At 48.6% G+C, this 12,990-nt stretch overlaps 1 protein-coding gene across 3 annotated transcripts in view; it reads left to right on the forward strand.

The window, feature by feature from the left end:
• ENTREP2 (endosomal transmembrane epsin interactor 2) overlaps positions 1-12,990 on the forward strand; it is a 399,634-nt gene that overhangs the window by 159,390 nt on the left and 227,254 nt on the right. The gene's annotated exons all lie outside the window — the stretch shown is intronic.

Genomic DNA, 12,990 nt, shown 5'->3' on the forward strand with positions numbered 1-12,990 from the left:
TGGGTGGGGGGAGTGACATGGTCAGATTTGTATTTTAAAAAGACAATTCTGCAGTGTGGAAAACAGGTTAGAAGTGGCCAGGAGTGAGGGCGGGGATGCCTTTGTAGGGCTCTTACAGTAGCTCAGGTGCCAGGTGGCAGCCAGGTACCAGGTGGAGGGAGGAACTGGGGTCTGGGGCCCAGGGTGAGCTGGTCTGTAGATGACCCTGAACTTGGATGGATTTGAGAGTGAGATAGGGCGGGGGAGGGACATGGGTCATCTGGGATCCTGACAGGCACATGTGGGTGAATGGGGCCTCTGGTGGAGGTAGGACAGGCTCCAGGAGCACTGGTTGTATTGAGTCAGGCTGCTGGGGAGGCGTCTGTCACGTTTCCATCAGGTCAGTGTGTGGACACAGGGTCTGGGAGGAAGAGAGGCAGAGAGAGGCTTAGGGGCATCCTACAGGATAGCACCCAAGAGGAAACAGGCTCTCCCCAGGATAGATCCTGTGAGGAGCTGAGCGGAGGTACGGGGGAGATGGATGGGCAGAGGGAGTGCTTGCTAAGGAGCAGCTGCGGAGAGTGAGTGGGGGAGGAAGCAAGGGGGTGGCCAAAGCAGGAGGGCGTTCCTTCTGTAAAGCAGGAGCTAGATCAGTGTCAGCCGGGTGAGTGCTCAAGGGGTTCCTGGGACTCAGCAAACCAGAACTGACCAGACATGGAGTTCTGCCTGTGCCAGCCAAAGGAAGGGAGAACAGGAGTAGGCAGTGGAGATGGCTGTTACAAGGGTGCTGGGGCCACTTAGTCAGATGCGGGGTTCCCTTCATGTCACCAACATGGCACGAGTTGGCCAGACCCCTCCTATGTTTGGGAATCCTAGAAGTGTCTAAAACCAAGGGTGGACACATGTGATGAGTGAGGGGCATAGATAGTGTCCCTGCCCAGGGTGTGTCTTTTCACCCTGGGCTATCGTCAGTGGGAATGGGCGGCCCTAGATGTACTCCTGTGCCCTGCCCCCTTCCTCCCCTGTCCTGATGGCCTTCTGCCTCCTCTCAGAACCTCGTGGAGACAGAAGACGGGCTCTGCACTCCAGTCTGTGTGTGGTGTGTGGCACTGCCCGGTGTGAAAGCAGATGGCAGGAGGGCCAGCTGAGTGTAGTACCTGCAGCAGGGAGGAAGGAGAGCAGTCTGCATGCCCTGCAGGGGCCAGCCCGGGGCGGCAGAGCAGGGCAGAGCTCCCAGGCTGGGGCAGAGGGCTGAGAGTGCGCCCCAAGCCTCTCTTCCTCCCAGACCCTGTGTCCACACACTGGCCTGATGGAAACATGACAGACGCCTCCCCAGCAGCCTGACTCAATACAACCAGTGCTCCTGGAGCCTGTCCTACCTCCACCAGAGGCCCCATTCACCCACATGTGCCTGTCAGGATCCCAGAGGCCCCATGTCCCTCCCCCGCCCTATCTCACTTTCACATCCATCCAAGTCAAGGTCATCTACTGATCAGCTCACCCTGGGCCCCAGCCCCCACTTCCTCCCTCCACCTGGTACCTGGCTGCCACCTGGCACCTGAGCTACTGTAAGAGCCCTACAAAGACCTTCCTGCCCCCACTCGTGGCCACTTCTAACCTGTTTTCCACTTGCAGAATTGTCTTTTTAAAATGCAAATCTGACCATGTCACTCCCCCCACCCAATGACACCGTGCCTTTCAGGGGCTTTCTTCAGCCTCTGGGGTAAGTCCCACATCTTCTGGCTCAGAGGGTCCCTGTCCACCCCTCCTGCCTCATCCAGCTCACTCCATGAGTGGGGATCTCCTCTCCTCTGCCTCCCCCTAAACCCCTGAACCGCTAATTACCCAGCATGGGCAGAAACAGCTACAGGACCACGGGCTGGGGCAGCAGCACCCACAGTGCCGCTCGTCTTGCAGCTGTCTCCGGCCACTCAGCAGCTCCTGGGGGCACCCCTTTGGGGTGCAGCCAGGCTCCCTTTAGGGTACAGCTGGGCTCTCTGGGCAATAATTCTGAGAAGGGAGCCTGCTTTGGGGCTAAGTCAGGAATGGGGGCGTAGCCTCTGGGTCTGAGAACAGGATGGTCCTGGGAAACCTGGGCAGAGGCATCTTTAGGTAACAGTCCTGGATTTGAGAGTTTGCATAAACTGTGTGGCTATGACATTATTGCAGTAGCCTTTAGTCATAATGATTTGGAAATGAAAGAGCAATCTGTCTCCCAGACAGGTTCAGTTCCTATTGTAGTTCCAGTGGATCTAAAAGTTGATGTGGGTCTGTGAATTTGCTTGCATAATTATTCTCTGATAGCTTTTCATTACACATAATGCAGTTTTAATGGAACTAATGTTATGTATCAACAAATACATTGTTTTTCTTATTGTGCCGTGAGGAGATTTCTAAAAGAAGAGAATAAAAATCATTTGCAAATGGTTTATATAATACTCTTTTTCAAGCAGGGCAATCTACCTTCCCACTTCATATGTTTTTTCTGACAATGGGTTGAGAAAGGGAGGGGGTAGAGGCTCTTGAATACATTTGGGTGCTGGTTGGAATTTATTCTTGAAGCTTGCATTTATGTCTGAAATTCTCATTATTCTCCGTCAAGGAGCAGCAGCCCACATAGAATTGTACATGGCCACCTGGCTGACCAGTTTCTGGGCAGATCAGGCCCCTTCAGTTCCCCACACACCTTATTGGTCATCCTGCCACCCTGGACCCCGTCACGGTGCAGGGATTCTGGTTTCCTGCCCCTCACTCAGACTGGCCACCATTGTTTCCAGAGCCTTTCCATACCTGTTCTGAAACCAATGGCCCTCACATTCAAGGGCTGGCATTTGTCTGGCCCCGTCCACCTCTCCCACCTGCTGATGGGAACATTAGAGGGAGTTAGTGCCCAGTGGTGTGGGTTTTGCCCCCTCACTCAGGAGGAGACAGAACCAACTGTCGCTGGCTTGGGTTTTAATAACGCGTTTTCTCTGTTACGCATCAACCATGGGAAATAGAAAAATACAGAGGAAGCCAAAATCCCACTGTCTGAAGATAACCATGGTAACTTTGAGACGCGGCTGCTGATTTTCTTTATGTATTTGTTTACTACTCAGAAGGGAAATTATTCACCTTCCAAACCATTTTGTAACCTGCTTTTCTTCTTTCTTTCATTTAGTGTGAACATTTCTGCATGGCATTAAATATTCTTCCGTGGCCTGGCACAGTGGCTTACACCTTTAATCCCAGCACTTTGGGAGGCCACAGTGAGAGGATCACTTGAGCCAGGAGTTCGAGACCAGCCTTGGCAACATAGTGAACCCCTCTCTCTACAAAAGATACAAAAATTAGCTAGGTGACACATGCCTGTAGTCCCTGCTATTTGGGAGGCTGAAGTGGGAGGATCACTTGAACATGGGAGATGGAGGTTGCAGTGAGCTGTGATCATGCCACTGCACTCTAGCTTGGGTTACAGAGGGAGACCCTGTCTCCAAAAAAAAAATATGTAAACATAAGTGTGTGTGTGTGTGTGTGTGTGTGTGTGTGTGTGTGTGTATTCGGCTGTAACATGATTTAATGTCAGCAACTGGGAAGGGCTCAATGAATATATGTAATTCCCTCTAGCTGTTTTCAGTTTCCAAAATAAGAAATAATCCTTTGGTTAATACTGGGAATTCTCAGAAGCGAATTCTAGGTTGAATGGTATGCAGAGTTTAAATGCATTACATAATACATGCAGGGATTAAAGGTTAATATCACAGAAAGTTACACATTTAAAAGCAAGTTCCCCCTCGCCTCCTCCCTAATCCAGTTTCCCATTGTTAGGCTTCTTGTGCATCATTCCAGAGAGAAAAGTTTACGTAGTAAATGCGTTCAGCCATTCCTGCTTGTTTACACAAACAGGGATCCTTCATTGCACACTGGGCTGTGTCTTGCTTGTCATTTATCTTCAAGATCATTCCACATTGGCATAAACGGATCTACCTCAGACTCCATAATGCATATATTCATGTTCTATGTAAATATCAAAGTTTATTTATCCAGCCCTTTATTGCTACTCACTGGTTCCGGTTTTTGCAGTAAACGTCCTTGTGTAAATAGGCCGGCATATTTCTGGTAGTATATCCACAGGTTAAATTCCCAGAAGTGAAACCACTGAGTTCAGTGGTTTATTTTGAGAAATGCAATGAAATTGTCCCCAAGGAATTCTACGTCGAATTATGCCAACATCAGAAATGTTTAAGAGGAACTTTCTTTCCCCTCTGCCCTTTGCCATCACTGGGTTTTACCAAAACTTCACCAAAATGTTTCCAGTCTGGTTGATAAAAATACTTATCTTACTGTTTTCACTTGCTTTTAAAAAATCAAGTAGGTTTATATGCATTCTGTTAGGTGTTTATTCACTAAAAATGTGAATGTCCTATTCATAGTATTCAGCCGTTTTTTCAAATTTTTAGTTAATTTTTATGAACTCTTTGTAAATTAAGAAAATCAGCCTTTTGTCTGTTGATGTATTATAAAGATTTTTCCCATTTGAAAGCAGCCTTTGGCTTTATGGGTCTTTTTAAACCACAAATGTGTTCATTGGTTCTTTTCACAATAATGCTACGTTAAAAACCATACCAAAATGCAGTGGTTGACAGCAGCAAGCCATGATTTTCTCCTCTGGGTTTGCAGGTCAGCTGGGGTGGCTCCACTTTGGGCTGCAGGCTTCTCCAGGGGTTGGTGTCTGTGCCATGTGTTCATTCTGGGGCCCAGGCTTGCAGGGGCATTGGCCACCTGGGTGAGGAGGAAGGCAGGAGGGAGCACGTGATGCATTGGAAGCCCCGGGGCAATGGCATGTGCCACTTCTACCAGCCACTGCCAGGCGAGTCCCATGGCCAAGCTCATTCTGGGATGAGGACAGGACTCCAGCCATTCTAGAGGAGGCTCCGACCTCACACGTCAGAGGCACAGGCTTGTTCTTCTAATGCAGGGAGGCCCTGGGATTGAGAACGCAGATTCCTTCTACCACATACAAATGTGGGATTTTTTTTTTTTTTTTTTTGAGATGGAGTTTCACTCTTGTTACCCAGGCTGGAGTGCAATGGCGCGATCTCGGCTCACCGCAACCTCCGCCTCCTGGGTTCAGGCAATTCTCCTGCCTCAGCCTCCTGAGTAGCTGGGATTACAGGCATGCACCACCATGCCCAGCTAATTTTTTTTTTTTTTTAGTAGAGACGGGGTTTCACCATGTTGACCAGGATGGTCTCGATCTCTTGACCTTGTGATCCACCCTCCTCGGCCTCCCAAAGTGCTGGGATTACACGCATGAGCCACCGCGCCCGGCCAATTTTTGTATTTTTAGTAGAGACAGGGTTTTACTATGTTGGCCAGGCTCATCTCAAACTCCTGACCTCAAGTAATCCTTCCCCCTCAGCCTCCCGAAGTGGTGGGATTACAGGTGTCAGCCACTGTGCCCAGCCTGTACTCTCTTTTCTAGACAGTCTTTGCTTGCACATATGTAGGAAAGCTATTTGTCTATAGTTTAAGAGCTTGTGTCCTAACCTTGCCCCACTGTGACGTGGGGCAAGTCACTTAACCTCTCTGTGCTTTAATTTTCACATCTGTGCATAGGCACAGGAATCACACATACCTAGTCAGGTTGTCAGGATAAACTATAAAAGCTTAGTAGGTATATCTGGCATGTATTCAGTGCACAATAAATATTGACTCTGTTGACCTTGGACAACATAGGTTTAAACAGCGTGGGTGCACTTACACGTGGATTTTCTTCCACCTCTGCCACCCTGAAATGGTAAGACCTGTCCTCCTCTTCCTCCTTCTTCTCTGTAGCCTACTCAACAAGAGGATGACAAGTATGAAGGCCTTTATGATGATCTACTTCTGCTTAATGAATACTAAATATGTTTTCTCTTCCTTATGAGTTTTTCAATAGCATTTCCTTTTCTCTAACTTACTTTATTATAATAGAGCATACAGAATACAAACAACATACAAAATATGTGTTAATCTGCTGTTTATGTGATCGGTGAGACTGCCAGTCAACAGTAGGCTATTAGGTAAATTTTGGAGGAGTCAAAAGGTTATACATAGATTCTGGACTGCACAGGAGGTTGGCACCCCAACACCCCTTTTGTTCAGGGGACAACTATAGAATTATAATTTCCAACATACTGATTTTGTAACCAGATAACATACTGAATTTTCTTACGGTTTCTTATTCTTCTGAATCAATTCCATTGAGTTTTCTAGTTAGGTAATCACGTTATTTTCAAATAGTAATGATTTCGCTTCCTCTTCCCAATGTTTATAACTTTATTTTGTTTTTCCTTTTTACTTTTATTAGCTAGATACATTAGTTTTCTGTTGTCATGTGGCAGATTGCCACAAGCATAGCAGTATCGAACAGCTCAAACAGTATTTCAGAGTTCCTAAGGGTTGGGACTCTGGAATGTTTTTGTTGGGTCCTGTCCTCAGGGTCTGCAGGCTGAAATCCAGGCGAGGCTGGAAGCGTCTTCATCCAAAGGCTTGATGAGGGAAAGATCCATTTCCAAACTCCTTCAGGTTGTTGGCAGAATTCATTTTGGGGGTTGTGTGACTCAGCCCTGCTTCCTTGCAAGCTGTGGGTGGGGAAGTTCTCAGCTCTTAGAGGCATCTCATGGCACGGCAGCCCACTTCTTCAAGGCCAGCAGCAGAACCTCAAATCAGGACTTCACGAAGGGCCCAGAACCAAAAGGCTTGCCTGATTAGATCAGGCACACCCAAGAGCACTTCCCTTTTGATGAACTCAACAGCAAACTGATTTGGGACTTCCCATCCACCATTGTCAGGCAGCATAACCTCATCACATACTGTATTCCAGCCTATTCACAGTCCCACCCACGGCGAATGGGAGGGGATTCTACAGGGCAAGTACACCAGGGAGTGGGGACCTTGGGGGCCATCTTGTAATTCTGCGTACCTCACTATTATTTTCAGAATCATTTTATTTTATTTCATATTTTATTTTTGAGATGGAATCTTGCTCTGTGACCCAGGCTGGAGGTAGGAGGATCGCTTGGGCTGAGGAGTTCAAGACCAGCCTGAAACATGGTTTTTTTTCATGTTTCCCTCTGTGCCAGCAAGCAATGCATGCACAGTCAAATACTTCCACGCGCCCAAGCATCAAAGAAAGGAAGCCACAATGAGATAACAAAGGCCAGAATTTGATGCCTTCCTGGGACCTTGTATCTTGGAGTCTAAAACATTTGAGTATGAAACATTTAAAGTCATAAAGATGAGCACACAACGAGGAACTATTTGAAATAATTACCTTTGAGAATAAAATAAAAGTAGAATTTCTATTTATGCGAGATATAATCACTGGAATTTTCTAAACAAGTGCAGTTATATAGTTCAACAGCTGATTAGACATAGTGCAGAGACAATGGGTGGTCTAGAAAATCCATCTAAAGAAAGTAACCAGAATTAAGTCCTGCATGACATGTGCAGGGAACATGTGGAAGAAAAACTAAGACATTTGGAGGATGGAATGTGAAAGACCAGAGTCTTTACCAGTAGAGCTACTGGAGTCCCTGGTAAAGAAAATGGAGAAGATAAAATATTTCAAGAGATATTGGCTAGAAAATTTCCAAAACTAATAAATATAAATTCACAGAATCATTAGCACAGTATCTCCCAAAGAAGATAAAAAGAAATCCACACCTAGACATACCATGCAAAACGCTCTGAATACCAAAGGCCTTTAGTATTAGATTATCTCGAAAGGCTTTAGGGAATGAGGACAGCCGACTTTTGCCTGCATCAGTGGAAGCCGGAAAACAGTGCAGTAGGTTCAAACTGCTGAGGGACACAGCTGTCAACCTCAGGTGTTTCCAGCGTAACTGTTTTTCAGGCATCAAGGTGAAGTAAGACATTTACAGATAAACCAAACATAGGAGTTTATCACCAAACGATCTGCTCTAAAGGAACTTTAATCAGCGGGGTCATAACTTTTGGCATGACAGTCTAGTGAAGTCTATGGACCCCTTCTCAGAATAAGGTTTTTAAAAGCTGGAAATAAAAATATTACAAAGGAAACCAATTATTTTGAAATTTTTAAATTAAAAATATTTTTTAAATGTATTATTATAATATATGTGCTACTTAATAACCCACTAAGTAACAAAATCCAGCAGCTACCCTAATGTCAGAGTAAATAGCCCTATGAGAAGGCAGCATCTCACAGGGCAGGCCCAGGACAAATGAGTTTGTTGCCAAGCACTTAAGAGAGAATGTGCGTCAGAGAAGCATGCGTTACAACAGAACAGACAATGGTGTATTTCACCTTTCAGTTTCTTTTGACTCATGAGTTATTTAGAATATTTTTAAACACTTTCACACTAATAGAAGTTTTTTTTCTTTCATGAGGTGATCTTGTCATCAATTTATAGTTCTGCCTCTGCTTAAGAAGATAATGAAAGCTGTAAAGTTCTTTTTCTATCATTAGGTTGAGAAGAAAGGTAACTTCTCTCCAGGACATTATGAATGTGATGTGTTGGTGTAGCCCCCAAAGGGAAATGGTTTGGAGAATGTTTGGACCACAGCCTGGTATGAAAGGCTGGGAATAGTGAGTTGGGAGTGGCTCCAAGGAGAGGGGGCAGAAAGCATGACAGGGTGGGGGTAGCATTGAGTGTGTCCCCACAGGTAGAGACAGATGGCAGGGGACTGTATGCCTCAGCCAGCCTTCTGTGGCCCCAGCAAGACCCAGAGAAAGAAAGCTACACCCAAAGCGAGGAGAATCGAGGGAGGGTGAAGTAGGAAGATCAGCTGCTCCAGGAGGCTGTGAGAATAATATTGCACAGCACAGAGCTGCAGCCCAGAAGGTTTGGAAGATGGGGCTTGCTGGACTCAGAATATTATTTGCTCTGTTTTTGCAACAACGATTTTTTTCTCCAGACACAGTGAATGCTGGCTTCTTAGTGGTAAATTGATACCACTGTAGCTCTTGGGCACCCATCTGCCATATGTTTCATGAAAGTAATTTACTTGGCTTTCAAGACGGTTGTAGAAGGACTTCCTTCACTATCATTTGCCTTTAGACCAGACTTGATGATCTGAAGGACATTCTCGATTTTAGGAAATGAAAGAACTTTTCATTGTTAGAGGACAAGATTTAAAGAGCTAATTTATTTCAGGGCTCCGTGTCCAGGCAGGTACCAATCAAATGGGCAGGTCCTTGACTCTAAGGATGCCATTACTTCCCGGCAGCCTGTTACCCCGTGTCATCAGCCTCAACCGCAGGAAGTTCTGTCTCTGTTCCGATTTTACCTCTTACCTCTATTAGGCTGGGTGGGGAGGTGGAGAAAAGAGCAACTTGGCGTCCTTGTGACAACTCATGGTGCTCAAGGTCCAGCTCCTCTCCGTGAGCAACATCCTGCCTTTTCCAGTCTATTTGGCTTTTTTCCCACAGCTATTTAATTCGATGTTACTTTTCACCAACCCTCTTCAGTTGCTCTATATTCTTTGTGAACTGTGGACTCAATAATGATGCTGATAAATTAAATGGGATGAAGGTTTGGTGAGCGGTAATTTCATGGCTAACTAGGTTCATGACCCTTTTTCTCATGGGAGTGGTGCAAAATCAACCTGCAGGATTACTGAGATGTCAGAACACGCAGCATAATCCTTGCTGGTAGCTGGAAGTGAGCAAAAACAGTTCAAGATCCGATGGTTCAGAGCAGGGACTCTGAGCTTCTTTTACACCAACTGCCTTGGTCTCCAGTGGGCCACAGCAGGCCTCTCCAGAGAGGAGGCATCCCAGCAACTGGGCTGTGAATAGCCTCCCTCAAGCCATTCTGCAGGCCTGCCCTCATTAGGGTGAGCCTCTTCTCTGTTAGCAGTATCATGCCTTTCCCAGTCTATCTGGCTTTGGTATTTGGAACTGTGTCAGTGTTTCCGGTATTGGGGAGGAGTGGGGGAAGGGACGTCTGCACTGCCCCTCCTGGAGAGGTCTGCGGAGAAAGCAGATGTTTTGGAAAAATAATCTCGTGTCCCACTCCCAAACAAACAAAAAAATAATGAGCTGAGGCCGGAGTGGCAGGTGGCTGGAGTCACAATGACAGGGAGCAGCATCAGGTGGCATGTGGCTGGAGAAGGGGCTTGGCCCGAGCACGAGTGCCCACCACAGCACCGTGGCTGAGCCCGGTGCCCACTGCAAGGTAGGGGATTGACCTGGACAGGAGTGGGGCCACCAGGGAAGGTGTCTCAGATGCTAAAAAATCAGGAACCTAGCTTTGTAGGCCTAGATTATCAGGCCAGGGAGATGTGGTTTATTGGGCAGAGGCGTCCAGGATGGCTTCAGTGGGGAGGGTGGAGGTGGAGACGAGAGGGAGTGGACAAGGCTGTGATCGGTAGGTGAGACAGGAGAGCGCTGGCGGAGGGGACAGAGACGAACTGGGAAAGGGAGGGCACTGAGCAGAAGAATGGATCACGCGTTGTGACGGAGTGGCCCCCGAACTGTACCGTGAGCTCAAAACATGATGGCATTATGGTCAGAAATTTGCAATTTGCCAAAAGAAGAAGGTTGGGGTAGAAGCATGAAATGATGGTGAGAGCTCCAGGGGGAGTGGTCCGCTCCTTCTGAGAAAGGCCAGTGTCCTCTGGCTGTAAAGTGACCTGGGAACATGGCACGCCCACCGGGTTCAAGTGTTGGGTACAGAAGGCAAGAGAGAGGTTTCAGGGGCATTTGGAAGGAGAGTTAGTGAGACACAGCCCCAGAGAGACACAGGAGACATTGGTCAAGGATTTCCCAAGGCTGAAGCTGGACTGCAAGGCAAGGAGCCTGGGTGGCATGGCCATGAGAGGGGACCTGGGAGGTGGGAAATGGCTGTAACTACTGTCTGTCACTGTTGACTGTGTTTGGAGGACTTGTGTGCATTACAGAAAAAATAGACATTTGCAATGCTTGGGAGCAGAGCCCTGTGGGCTCTCTTTGGTTCATGTTTCTGTTGCTTTGTGGCCAGAATTTTTAAATTTTATTTTATTTTGAGATGGAGTCTTACTTTGTCACCCCAGCTGGAGTGCAATGGCACGATCTTGGCTCACTTCAACCTCCACCTCCCAGGTTGAAGCCATTCTCCTGCCTCAGCCTCCTGAGTAGCTGGGATTACAGGCGCCCATCACCGCACCCGGCTAATTTTTGTATTTTTCGTAGAGGCAGGATTTTACCTTGTTGACCAGGCTGGTTTCGAAGTCCTGACCTCAAGTGATCTGCCTGCCTCAGCCTCCCAAAGTGTTGAGATTACAGGCGTGAACCACTGCGCCCTGCATGGCCAGATGTTTTCGAGACTGCACTAGCTGGTGCTGGGAGTGATAGAGGCTGCTGTGTCTGAGAGGTGGCCCTGCCCCCTTGCGGAGGTGGTTGAGGATGAACCACAGTCTGTGCCCAAGGGGACCTTGTGGGTCTGCCAGCAGCATGCTCTCCTCCCGGGTCTGGCCAGTCCTTTTGGAGTCCAGGGCACATGCAGCCAAGTCCTTCGAACCAGTGCCCTGGCTGCCTGGCACATGCCCACAGTGGCAAGCATGAGCAATTTGTGTTCACAGGAGACCTGGTCTGCAAACACTTTCCTTGCAATGCGGCCTCCTCACTTGTTGCCATGTTGAAGAGTGAGCCTCAGCCTCTTGTTCCTCCTGGTGGGACACGGGGGTGAGGGAGAGGAAAGGGTCTCCAGGATTTGGACTTGAGTGACCGGGAGGAAGGGGTGCTCTTGTGGAGAGCAGAGGTTGCAAGAGGAAGTGTGGCGCTCCGAGGCAGAGGCTGCAGCCGCTTTTATGGACGTGTTGGGTTGGACAGATGCCAAGAGCGGAGGCTGTGAACGGCATGATGCTGTGGCTGTGGCAGAGTCGTGGGCTGAGAATCACCTGCGCAGACACCAGTGGATGGCACTTGAAGAGCCTCAGGACAGCCCCCACGGAGCCCTGGGGAGAGGAGCCAAAGGGCTTAGGAGACACAAGACTTGGGGAAGCAGGAGGAGGTTGGGAGAGGGAGGAGGTGGGGGGAGGGAGGAGGCCGGGAGGGAGGCTGTGGAGGAGAGCAACCCCCTGGAAGTGTGAAGAGCCACAGGGGAGCAAGGAGCTGCAGGAGCCCGTAAGGGAGGGAGCCTGAGCCCTCAGCAGGTGATGGGGATCAGTGACTGCGGGGGAACCTTGGGAGAAGAGTTTCCTTGCAGTTGTGGGGCTGAAGACAGATAGATGATAGTGGGTGGGAAGTGACTGTGTATCCATGAGCCATTGGCCCTTCCTGGACACCAGGAAGCCAGAAATGTGGAGATCAGAGCCAGTGTCATCCTCGGGATGCCTGGACTTGGGAGGCCGCCCAGGAGACAGGCGGGCCAAGAGCTGGACACAGGACTGAGCAGTGGTTCTTCTAAGGGACAGAAGTCACAGCGTATTCATGTGATCAGGACAGTAGACAGAAGCCAGAAGAGGGGGGTGACTGAATTCTGGTGGGACCCCAGGCAAGGTCAAGGGCAGGACTTGGCCTGGGAAAGGAGTGGGCCGCTTGGAGTCAGGGCCTAGAAAGTTCTGGAGCCTTGTCAGAAGACACTACATATTACGGGTGAGATGGGAAGCTGTAATGAGTGACGGGGAGGTGCTTGCAGGGGCTGGAGGGGGCAGAGGGGCGTGCATCAGGGGAGCCAAGCATGTAGAGGGGAGAAGGACCCTGCAGGGACCCGCCATGCCCAGGACCCACACAACCATGGCAGGTGGCTGGGTGGCCCGTGGGTGGGGTTGCCTTTGCCTTTTCCCCAAATGGTGCTCTCTATTTATTTATTTATTTACTTACTTACTTATTTATTTTGAGATGGAGTCTCGTTCTGTCTCCCATGCTGGAGTGCAGTGGTATGATCTTGGCTCACTGTAACCTCCACTTCCTGGGTTCAAGTGATTCTCGTGCCTCAGCCTCCTGAGTAGCTGGAATTATAGGCACGCAGCCTAGCACAGCCAAGTCACATCAAGGACAGGGGTGGGGTGTTTCAGAAAACC

This window comes from Aotus nancymaae, unplaced genomic scaffold, assembly GCF_030222135.1.
Source record: "Aotus nancymaae isolate 86718 unplaced genomic scaffold, 86718_ANA_hifiasm-v0.15.2.pri h1tg000014l, whole genome shotgun sequence".
Lineage (NCBI taxonomy): Eukaryota > Metazoa > Chordata > Mammalia > Primates > Aotidae > Aotus > Aotus nancymaae.